The sequence below is a fragment of the Panthera tigris genome, chromosome A3 (genome assembly GCF_018350195.1).
Source record: "Panthera tigris isolate Pti1 chromosome A3, P.tigris_Pti1_mat1.1, whole genome shotgun sequence".
Taxonomy (NCBI): domain Eukaryota; kingdom Metazoa; phylum Chordata; class Mammalia; order Carnivora; family Felidae; genus Panthera; species Panthera tigris.
In genome coordinates, this window is record NC_056662.1 from 79,198,290 (window position 1) to 79,210,365 (window position 12,076).

The following is a 12,076-nucleotide window of genomic DNA, read 5'->3' on the forward strand; positions in this document are numbered from 1 at the left end:
GCTTCTCTGTCCCCCTCTCTCTCTGCCCCTCCCCCACTTGTGTTTTTCTCTCTCTCTCAAAAATATATAAACATTAAAAAATAATAAAATAAGGGGCACCTGGGTGCATCAATTGGTTGAGCGGCCAACTTTGGCTCAGGTCATGATCTCACAGTTTGTGGGTTCAAGCCCCACATTGGGCTCTGTGCTGACAGCTCAGAGCCTGGAGCCTGCTTCGGATTCTGTATCTCCCTCTCTCTCTGCCCCTCTTCCATTCCTGCTCGCTCTCTCTCTCTCTCTCTCTCTCTTTCTCTCTCTCTCAAAATAAAACAAACATTTAAAAAATTTTTAAATAAAATAAAATAAAAAATTCAAATCAGAGGTAACTTTCATTATCACTGTGTACTAAATAGTTAACACACATTATTTAATCTTCAAAACAACACTAGAGGTCAATTTTAATATTTCCATTTTATAGAGAAGGCTTAGAGAAGTTACTTACCCAAAGTCACACAAATGACATTACTATGATAATAATGGCAAGTAAAGTCTGACAATTTTTCATTATTTTGTGTATAGATACAACACCTTCAGTAATTATTTTATATTGGCATTATTTGAAAATAGCTCAGCAAGGATTCTAAATAGGCTGTTGAACAGGAATCATCTTGTTTTGAAAACAACTTCTGTATATTTTTATAGCATTTATCACAAAGTGTTTTCATTGGATTTTGCCCATATTCTCTGAGGCAAGGAAGCAGACATTCTAGAAAAGGAAAATGAGGCATAGCACATGCTCTCTATGTTGCAACCTCTGTTGCTCTCTGACCCGTGTGCTTCCATGTCTGGGCCCCAGACTTGAATAAAAATCCTTTGAGGGATGGGGTTCTGCCTATATCCTTTTTATAGCCTAGTGCCAGCACTGTGGGAACTCCATAAACATTTTAGACAGTTTTATTGAAGTATAAATGACTTTAATAAACTGTACATATTTAAAGTGTTAAGTTTTGCCATATGTACACATCTGTGAGACTAAAACTACAATCAAGATATTCAATATATCGAATATATCCATCACTCCTGAAAGTTTCCATGAGCATTTATGAATGAACAAAACCCAATTCTTTAGACTCCTAGCCTGGTGCTCCTCTTATACTTGATAAAAGTCTATGCTTTAATATGTTATCTGTGCCTGTTTATGCTGTTGTAAATTTATGGAAAAGAACATAATTGAAGATAAAACATTTTATTTGTAGAAGCCTAGAACATATACTGCATGCAGCATATATGGAGTCTGCCATTTGGGAATTAGATCACCCTGCCTGCTTCCTGATGAATTACCAACTCACCGTCCTTCCAGAGACCTTGCCCTGGTCCTGCTCTTAGGTCCTAGGAGGATCCAGGTTTGTTGTTTTTATAATTACTTCCCTTTTTGCTTTCTGCTTAGACAGTTCTAAGCAGTACCCTTGCCCAATTTGTTGTCTCAATTTCTGTTTATCTGCTGAGAGTGGTGGTGAAACTCCTGGGCTCCTGAGCCAGACTGCCTGGGTTCAAATGCCAATTCTACTACCTATAAGCTAGGGCTTTGGGCAGGTTACCTCTCTGCATAAAGCCTGGTAGCTTAGCAGTAAATTTTTGGTGTTACATAGAACTATTTTCTCTGAAAACTGGCCTATATACTATTCAGCCCACATGGCAGAAATATCCAAAACTCCTGCCTCACAAGATCCCGCCTTCCTCCCACCTGTAGTTTTTACATCTGTACCTTTTAGGCAACTAGTCCATTAAAGAGAGAGAGAGAGAGAGAGAGAGAGGGAGAGACTAATCCCTTAAAAGCAGCATTCTTTGTTTTTTAATGTTTATTTATTTATTTTGAGAGAGAGAGAGAGAGAGCGAGCAGGGGAAGGGCACAGAGAGAGGGAAGGGCAAAATCCCAAGCAGGCTCTGCACTGTCAGTAGGGAGCCTCATGTGGGGCTCAAACTCACGAACAGTGAGATCATGTCCTGAGCCAAAACCAAGAATCAGACATTTAACCAACTGAACCACCCAGGCGCCCCTAAAAGCAGCATTCTAACCAATAAAATAATGGTCTAATTTAGAAAGTAATTAGTAAAATTTGTTTTACTTCTCTATTTCTCTCTGGAACCAAGGACAGTTTTGTTTTGTTTTGTTTTGTTGTTTTGTTTTGTTCTTAGAGAAAGGGAGAGCATCTTAAGCCAGCTCCACACCCAGCACAGAGCCCAACATGGGGCTCTATCTCATAAACCTGAGATCATGACCTGAAACGAAATCAAGAGTCAGATGCTAAACCAAATGAGTCACCCAGGCATCCCAAGGAATATTTTAAGGTTAATCTACATTAAAGGTGGTTTTTTGTTTTTTGGGGTTTTTTTTCGTTTTTTTGTTTTGTTTTGTTTTGTTTTTTTTTTGCCAAATATATATTTGTCTGAAGGACAAACTCAGTTCTTATTTCATTCTTCCTATCAGTAGCAGTTGACTTATTTGGTTGTTCTCTTCTTTCTAAAACACTTTCTTCACTTGGTCTCCAAGATACCCCTCTCCCTTGGTTCTCCTCCTACCCCAGTGGCCATTCCTTCTCTGCATTCTTTGTTAAGTTCTCCTTTATCTTCCAATCTCCAAAAATTGGAGTGTCCAGGTCTTATTCCACAGACCTCTTCTCTTCCCTATCTACATATACTCACTCATTAGAGTTCTCACCCAGACCCTGACTTTAAATATCTATATGCTACTGCCTCCCAAATTCATATATCTAGCCTGACTCCTACCCAAATTCCAGACATGTTTACCTATCCAATAGGCTATATAACATCTCCACTGGGATGTCTACAGGCATCTCAAAAAGCCCAAACCTAAACTGTTCATTTTCTGCCATATATTGCTCTTCTTTCATAAAAGTAGTAACACCATTCTCCCACTTGCTCAGGCCCAAACCTTGGAATCATTCTTGACTCCTCTCCTCTCACATCCCACATCCAATCTATCAGAATATCCAATTAGCTGGACCCACAAAACTTATTCACAATCAAACTATTTCTTATTACCTCCTCCTCTGCCACCTTAGTCCAAACCCCCATAATCTCATACTCCCCTCACTCAATTTTTTTACAGTGAAGTGATACTTTTAAAACATAAATTAGATCATGTTACTTTTCTGCTTAAAACTCTTCCATAGCTTAGGGGTGCCTGGATGGCTCGGTGATTTCTGACTGCTGATTTCGGCTCAGGTCATGATCTCACATTTTGTGAGATTAAGTCCCTCATTGGGCTCCATGCGAAACCTGCTTGGGATTCTCTCTCTCTCTCCCTCTTTCTCTGCCCTTCCCTTGCTCTCTCTCTCTCTCTGTCTCAAAATAATAAAAACAAAACAAAACAAACTCTTCCATAGCTTCCCATTTTACTCAGAATGAGAAGTCCTTAATTATGACCTACAAGACCCTGTATGATCTGTCTCTACAACCACCATCTCTATCAACTCTCTGATTTCATTTCCCCTTGCTCTCTTCCTTGCTCACCCCACTCTATCCACCAGTGTCCCTACACCAAGCATACTCTCAGGGCCTTCACACTTCTAATAGTTTCCAGATATTCATATGTAATTCTCTTATTTCCTTTATCAGCTAGGCCTTTCCTAACTATCCCATATAAAATAAATCCTCTCATCTCTTTCAATCCTCTAACCTAATTTATATTGATAGCATTGAAAAAACACTTTATTTTGAATCAATTATGGATTTACAGGCAGTTGTAAGAAATAATACAGACAGATTCTGTTTACCCCTTACTCAGTTCCCCCCAATGGTCACATTTTACAAAACTATAGTACAATATCACAACTAGGATACTGACATTGATATAGTTCAGATACGGAACATTTCCAGTTCCATCACCACAGAGCTTCCTGTTACTCTTTTATATCTTTTATAGCCACACCCACCTCCCTCCAACCTCCACCCCCTCTGTAACCCCTGGCAACCACTAATCTGTTCTCCATTTCTATAGTTTTGTTATTTCAAGAATGTTATATAAATGGAATTATACAGTATTAACCTTTTGGGATTGCCTTTTTCTACTCAGCATAATTCTCTGGAGATTCATCCAAGTTGTTGTGTCATAACATTTTTTTTTACCACCCGACATATACATTTATTTGCTTATTTGGCTAAGTTCCCTGACAAGAGGGAATCCATTTTGTACACTATACTTATAATGTAGACATGGCAATAAATATTTGTTGAATAAATGAAGCCCAAACTCTTTAACATGGCTCATAAAACCCCCAAGTGAAGCATGTTTACTTTTCCAACCTCATCTGTCATTTCCATGATCCCCCTACTCTGCCACCCCACTCCAATACAGATATGCTAGTGAATAGTGCCATTTAGACACACTAAACATCTCGCCTACACACTCTGGTTTTATCATATTTGCTGTTTAGAACAGTGGTTCTCAAACTTTGGTGGGCTTGAGACCACTTGGATGGGCAGGCTTATTAAAACACAGATTGATAGGCTCCACCCCCAGAGTTTTTGATTCAGTAGATCTGTGATAGGGCCCAGGAATCTGCATTTCTGACACGTTCTCAGGTGATGTTGATGTTGCTGGTCCATGAACCAACCACACTTAGAAAATCACTGTCAGAACATTTTTTATTTCCCTCCCCCATTCACCTGCCTAATTTCTTACTCAGCCTTCAGTCCTTCCCTCTCCCCAGAACATGGGGTTCCATGGCACACTGTACTTACCCTTTCACATCACTTATCTCATGATACTGTAATGTCCTATTGATGTGTGCTTCTCTGCCACCAGACTACATCCTCAGTATCTAGCACAGTCTGACACAGAGTAGGCACTCAATGTATATGATGACTGAATAGGTTCCTTAATTCGGGTACTTTAAAAGACTCAACTGAAACAATTATCTTCACAGTCAGGATATTTAGAGGGAAGGGAGTCTATGTACTAGAAATAAAAACATCAAGGATCCCTTCATTGATAGGCCTAAGGAAAAATACAGCAACTTTTTATGTTAAGATTTTCTAGGCACTGTTAGTGAAATTCTTTTCAACCAAAGCACCACACACTGAAGTAATGACTGAAGACAAAGCTTAAGAATGCAAGTCAAGATACTTAACCCATTACTTTTTCAATAATTACTTCAAAGTCTGTATTTTGTCCTTCTAAAAGTGTACTCCTTTGCCTTTAGACTAAACATCCTAAACCACAGGACTATCTAACATAGCCAGGACTTCAAAGAACTCTTTAATTGACCCCCAGAGCTGGCCAGATGTTGAAATCTGAACATATCTGCTTACACAGGTCTATAAGCCATTATCTAAAATTCCAAAATCTGGGGCACCTGGGTGGCTCAGTCGGTTGGGCAGCTGACTACAGCTCTCAGGTCATGATCAGGTCTGTGAGTTCTAGCCCTGCATCGGGCTCTGTGCTGACAGCTCAGAGCCTGGAGCCTGCTTCCAATTCTGTGTCTCCCTCTCTCTCTGCCCCTTCCCTGCTTGTTCTCTGTCTCTCTCTCATTCTCAAAAATAATAAACATTAAAAAATAAAATAAAATAAAATTCCAAAATCTAAAAAAGCTTTAGAAACCTAAAGTTTTTCATAAGGCTGAGTCAAACTCATTTGGCAGCAAATCTGACCTGAACATATATATGGATATTATATAGGTTATATAGCCTTTATTTATCCTGCTTAGGGTTCATACTAATGTATTTTTGTTACATGACTATTAATATGTTTGATTATAAGATGCTGCTCCAGACCCTGCTGAGGTGTTACAGAAAATATGGTATATGCATTATACTCCTGTCTAAAGTCTTAACAATTCTGAGTTCTGAAACACATCTGGCCAAAGGTTTTGGATAAAGGATAATATGCCTATATTAAGAGTGAGATATCAATTTCTCTTAATCTTTATTTTGTTGTCTACTGTATTCAAAATATTTACCCAGGGGCGCCTGGGTGGCTCAGTCGGTTAAGCGTCCGACTTCGGCTCAGGTCATGATCTCACGGTCCATTCGAGCCTCGTGTCGGGCTCTGTGCTGACAGCTCAGAGCCTGAAGCCTGCTTCAGATTCTGTGTCTCCCTCTCTCTCTGACCCTCCCCCGTTATGCTGTGTCTCTCTCTGTCTCAAAAATAAATAAACATTAAAAAAAAAATTTTTTTTTAAAAACAAAATATATACCCAGATAATGCCCTCTATTGTCTTATTATTTTATATCTGAGAAATTGGTCTTATTAAAAATAGATTTCCTCATTTTATGTTTTCATATCAGCTAGATGTTGAAAACTCAATGTTTCTATTCATATATGAGACTTTCTTTTCAAAACAGGTTACAGAAAATTCTATACTTCTTTGGGATCCCTGTGGCTCATTTCCAACAGATGAATCATCATCATCCTCACATGAATCATCAGCAGAACAAATGAAAGCAGAGAACAGATATATCTAGTAGGAAACATTATTTTAATAGATAAAACATTATTTTAAAAGAATAATTCACATTTACAAACCATTGACATTTAGCAGTCTCAGTTGATGAAAGCAGAATTTTTTTTAAGTTTATTTAGAGAGTGTGTGTGAGCAGAGGAGGGGCAGAGAGAAAGGGAGAGAGAGAGAATCCCAACCAGGCTATACAGGGCTCCAACCCATGAGCCATGAGATTATGATCTGAGCTGAAGTCGGATGCTTCACTGACTGAGCCACCAAGGCGCCCCAATGGAAGTAGAATTTTTATAGATTAAGATATAGGGGCACCTGGGTGGCTCAGTCAGCTAAGTGAACCTCTTGGGATCAGGTCATGATCTCATGGTAGGTACATGAGTTTGAGCCTCACTTCGGGCTCTCTGTCAGCACAGAGCCAACTTCAGATCCTATTTCCCTCTCTCTGCCCTTCCTCCACTCGTGAGCACACTCCCTCTCTCAAATATAATAAACATTTTTTTAAAAAAGATATAAAGGGAAAAAAGATATAAAGGGGACAACAATGAACAGATTATCATTGTAAAGAGCAAAAAACAACAAAAATATATTTAGGAATGAACTGAACAAGAAATGTAAAGGATTTATGTAAAGAAAATGCTACTGGGAAACCAAAAGAAAATGGGTAAATTGAAAATGGGCATGTTTTTAGATGGCATACTTGGTTTCAAAAGTAAGGGAAGTCATTCAGGTGAGCTCAAACTGAAAGAGAAGTTTATTTAAAGGAAGAGAGGTAACTGGTATAGATCCCCAAGAACAGAAAAGGCAATATGTAAGGCCTTAGTAGGAGCAAACCAGGACCTGGAAAGCTCCAGAATCCCAGGCAGCTACCCCTCCACCCTCTTCTGGGCTTCTTAACTCTGCTTCTTTTCTGACTGCCTCTCCACAAGCCTGCTTTGTCTGCACTACCTACTTACTTGTGGGTCAAACATCTCTCCCTGCTTTGCCCTTGTGTCATCACTTTCTAGGTCAAGAGCTTAAGTAAGACTATTTATTAATTTCTGGGAGAAACAATCTGATTGGACCAGCTTTTCTACCTACCCTCTAGTCCAATCAGCTATGGCAGAGGAGGGGAGGATCAAGAAGGTATCTACTCATTAAAAGAAGATAAAGATGCATATTGGGACATGGGGGAGTGGTACAGGCAAGTTGAATGGCATGTCCATTATAGATGAGCAGATTCCATATTGTGGAGAGACAATATAACATAGAGGTAAAGAAAATAGCCTCCAGGGGCACCTGGGTGGCTCAATCAGTTAAGCTTCCAACTCTTGGTCTCAGTTCAGGTCATGATCTCACAGCTCCTGAATTTGAGCCCCATGTCAGGCTCTGTGCTGACAGCTCAGAGCCTGGAGCCTGCTTTGGATTCTGTCTCTCTCTCTCTCTCTCTCTCTCTCTGCCCCTCCCTTGCTTTCTCTCTCCCTCTCTCTCTCAAAAATAAACATAAAAAAAAAAAAAAAAAAAAAAGAGTACAGCCTCTGGGGCCAAATAGCCTGAGTTTGACCTTTGACTTTGTCATCTATTAGTTTCCTGACCTTCAACAAGTTATTTACACATGAGTTTCCTCATCTATAAAATGAGGGTGACAATAATAGAGTTGAGAAGATTAAATGACTAACACAAACAAAGCACTCAGTAAAAACTATAGAATTATTTTTATAAAGATGTCCGTTTTCCCTAAATTAATCTATGAAATTAATGAAATTCCAATAAAAATCACAACTCTTTTAATTTGACAAAATAAATTTAAAGTTACTATGAAAGAAACAATATATCTATGGCAAGGATGACAAGGTAGAATGGGAAGAATACACAGATTGCTGCAAGTTATTGGTAATGTTCGAGCTCTGAGGTTGGCAGTTTGCTTCATGTTTTTTTAACTTACATATATTACAAAATTTTCTTTTATATGTATTAGATTTTATCAAATAGATTTATAAGAGACAGTTCTTAAGTAAATACTCTGAAAAAGAAGTCTATTAAGCAGGAATTTACCCTACCAGAAATATAAAAACAATTAAAAAATATATTAAAACAATAATATTGCTGTCCAGTTAACAAATAAATCAATGGAACAGAAAATAAAGTACATTTGGAAATTTAGTGCTGTACATAAGTACAATTTTAAATCTATAGGGTAGATTGAGTATTCAATAAATGGTGTGTGGGCAACCAGCAAGTCATGGAGAAAAAAAAAATCAAACTAGATCCTTCCCTTCCTCCTCATAAATAAACTTTAGATGGATTAAATATTGAAAAAAATGTTAAGGGCACCTAAAAATGCTAGAAAAAAATACACAGGTAAGCCTGACATCAAAGCTAGAAACAGAGGCAAAAACTAAATATATGCCTACATAAAAATGAAAAACTTCCCAACAATTCCATCACCTTAAACTTCTATTTATTTGCACTTACTTATGGTTTCTGATTCTGATTAATTCTACATAAACCGAGTTTTTACACAGTACAAAATTGTATAATTTTATAGTATATACTTTATATAACTTACCACATAGTGTATTTTTTCTTGTACTCCTAATTATTTTTAAATTTAGCCTACAAATCATGTCAAGAGAGTCCATTCTCCTCCACTTTGCTTCCCTCTCTCCCTTTTAAATGACGTTCTTTGAATATTCTGACCATTTGTCCCTTGAACAACACAGGGGTTGGAGACAGGGACCCCTCCCAAGTGGAAAATCCACACATAACTTTTAACTCCCCCAAAGCTTTTTTAAAATTTTATTTTAGAGACAGAGAGACCACAAGCAGGGGAGGGGCAAAGGGAGAGAGAGAGAATTTTTTTTAAGTTTATTTATTTTGAGAGAGAGAGAGAGAGTGCACAAGCAAGGGAAAGGCAGAGAGAGAATCCCAAGCAGGCACAGCCCTGTTAGTGCAGAGCTGGATGCCAGGCTTGATCTCAGGAACCATGAGATCATGACCTGAGCCTGAACCAAAATCAAGAGTCGGAGGCTCAATCGACTGAGCCATCCAGGTGCCCCTCCCCAAAACTTTATTAATAGTCTAAGCTGACTGCCCTCACTCACAACATAAACTGTCGATTAACACATATTTTGTATGTTACATGTATTATATATAGTATTCTTACAATAAAGTAAACCAGAGAAAAATATTAAGAAAATCATAAGGAAAATACATTTATGATACAGTACTACATTATTGAAAAAAAAATCCACAGGTAAGTGGACCAATGCAATTCAAATCTGTGTCGTTCAAGGGGGATCAACTGTATCTTTTCTGAAGTGAATTTTAGTATCATTTTCATGAGATGTATAAAGTATATTTTTGTTGTATTTTAATTTAAACTGTAAGTATATTAATAACTTACAGATGAATTGTATTCTTTGCTATCTTAGTCCATCTGGCATCATATATACTTCCTTTTTGTGAGACATTTCTTTTTTTCCTTCGGCAAATGAACACAGGCCATGTTAAAACATGAATTAAGGAATGGTAACAATATTTATAATTATATTTCAGATACGTTAATACTGCTGATATACAAAAAGCACTTGTAACTTGTTAAATGTAAATATTTTAATTTTAAAATAGGCAGAAGTAATTTACTGGCAATTCACAAAAATAGAGCCAATAAATATATAAACGATGTTCAGTTTTACACTTAGTCAACAAAATGCAAATTAAAACAAGAAGACAAAGATGATAAAAATGTTCAAGGTGATAAAGATCTCAAAGATTAACAATACTGAAGATTAGCAAGAAGATGAAGACACAGGTGTCATTTACATACTCTGTCGGTGGAAAAGTAATAAATACATTGCCAGGGGAGAGTCTGGTAACATCATCTAGAGTCTTATAAGTGTGCATTCCCTTTGATCCAGTAATTATATTTCTATGAGTTTATTGTAAGGAAATAATCAGGGGTATGTAAAGATTTATGTACGTGAATAATCATTTAGTATTGTTTGTACACGTGAAAAACTGTAGAAGTCCAAGAATTTAGGGACTGGCTGAACAAGTTTGTACACGTAAAATCCTTAAATGCCATTACATCCCCACAGAATTAAAAATGATTATCTATTTAAATTTACCTGGAAAGATAGACACTTTTGGGACACCGTAACACGCTCACATTTTTCTATTAAAAACAAAAAATAGGGGCGCCTGGGTGGCTCAGTTGGTTAAGTGTCTGACTTCTGCTTAGGTCATGATCTAAGGATTCACAGGTTCGAGCCCTGCATCCAGCTCTGAGCTCACAGCTCAGAGCCTGGAGCCTGCTTCGTATTGTGTCTCCTGCTCTCTGCCCCTACCCCACTCACGCTCTCTCAAAAATAAGTAAACATTAAAAAAAAATTTTTTTTAAACAAAAAAACACTTTATGTGTATATGTGAAAAGTCTCCAAGTTTACATAGCAGTGTGTTAATACTGTTATTTCTGAGTGGCGAGATTGTGGGTGAGTTTAACTTTCTTTTATAAACGTTTATGTACTTACTATCAGTTTTGCAGGGAGCAGGCACTTTTTGAAAGCAGTTTTCTTCTTACAATCATAAAATACAAAGAAACTATTGATTTGAGGGGAGAAAACGGGCTAGGACCTGCAGGGGCGGGGCACGCTGAAGTGGCTCCCGAACGTTGGAGCCTCGCCCTGCTGCTCCCCCGCAGCACGCAGACCGGAAACACGCCACGCGGGAACTGGGGAATTCTGGGTAGCGCGCGGATGTGCATTACCTCACGAGGAGAACTTACCATTTGAAAGAAGAACTAATGCCTCATTCGTTTAACACAACATCTGCTACTAACTTAAGCCCAGCCAAGAGGCGTTTCATTATCCTGAGATGCGAGTGGGGGAAGCCTGGAGAGTGTAAAGGGGTTTTCTTGACAATGAAAAACCCTACATCACTCCCCACCCTTCCTCCACCACCCACTTTCCCTCCCTTAGGGAGAGGCTTTGAGGCCGCCCCTGGAAAGGGCGTCTCTAGGGGCGATGACTGAAAGACACTAAGCGAAGGGAATGTCCGCTAGCGGGCTATTGTATTCGAATGCCGCCCTTAAAGGACAGACGCGCGCGGACCTGGGGGCGTAGAGGCTGGGCACTTTCTGATTGGCTGGCGGCTTCTACGGCCGGGCGCGCGCGGGCAGAACGGGCGGGGTCCCGCGCGTGCGTGCTGGCCTGTCTCCCTCCTATGCTTTTGGGGGGCGACTGTCTGGGAACTGGGTGGTGGGAGGCCCTTGAGTTGGAAGCGGGTTAATCTTGCTCGCACCCGTAGTTAGCAGGCTGCATAAGTCAACTGACGCTTTCCCTTGAGGCTGGAGCCACGCCGGACGCGGGACTGCGGAGAAGGGGAGGCGAGGGCCGGGCAGAAAGGTCGCGTCAGCGGCGGGCAGTTGCCTGGATAGCCGAGGGCTGGCAAGGCGGGAGGTTAGAGACCGACTGCACGGAACAACACTGCTAGAGACCTCTCTGGACATCGAAACTAAGGGAGACTTTTGGGTGGGGAGGCCCGGGAGATGAACAAGCCCACGCCCCAGTACTCGCGTGGGAACCAGATAGACTTGACTTGGGATGGAAGTTGATAACCAGTTTTTGAAAGAATGTAATTCA

The 12,076-nt window shown here is 39.4% G+C and overlaps 1 long non-coding RNA gene across 2 annotated transcripts in view; it reads right to left on the reverse strand.

The window, feature by feature from the left end:
• LOC122237030 overlaps positions 1-11,119 on the reverse strand; it is a 116,108-nt gene extending 104,989 nt beyond the window's left edge. For both annotated transcript variants that reach the window (XR_006215228.1, XR_006215229.1), the window contains exon 1: positions 10,967-11,119. This is a non-coding gene — a long non-coding RNA (uncharacterized LOC122237030). The remainder of the gene's footprint in view (positions 1-10,966) is intronic.
• Positions 11,120-12,076: the final 957 nt, after the last annotated feature.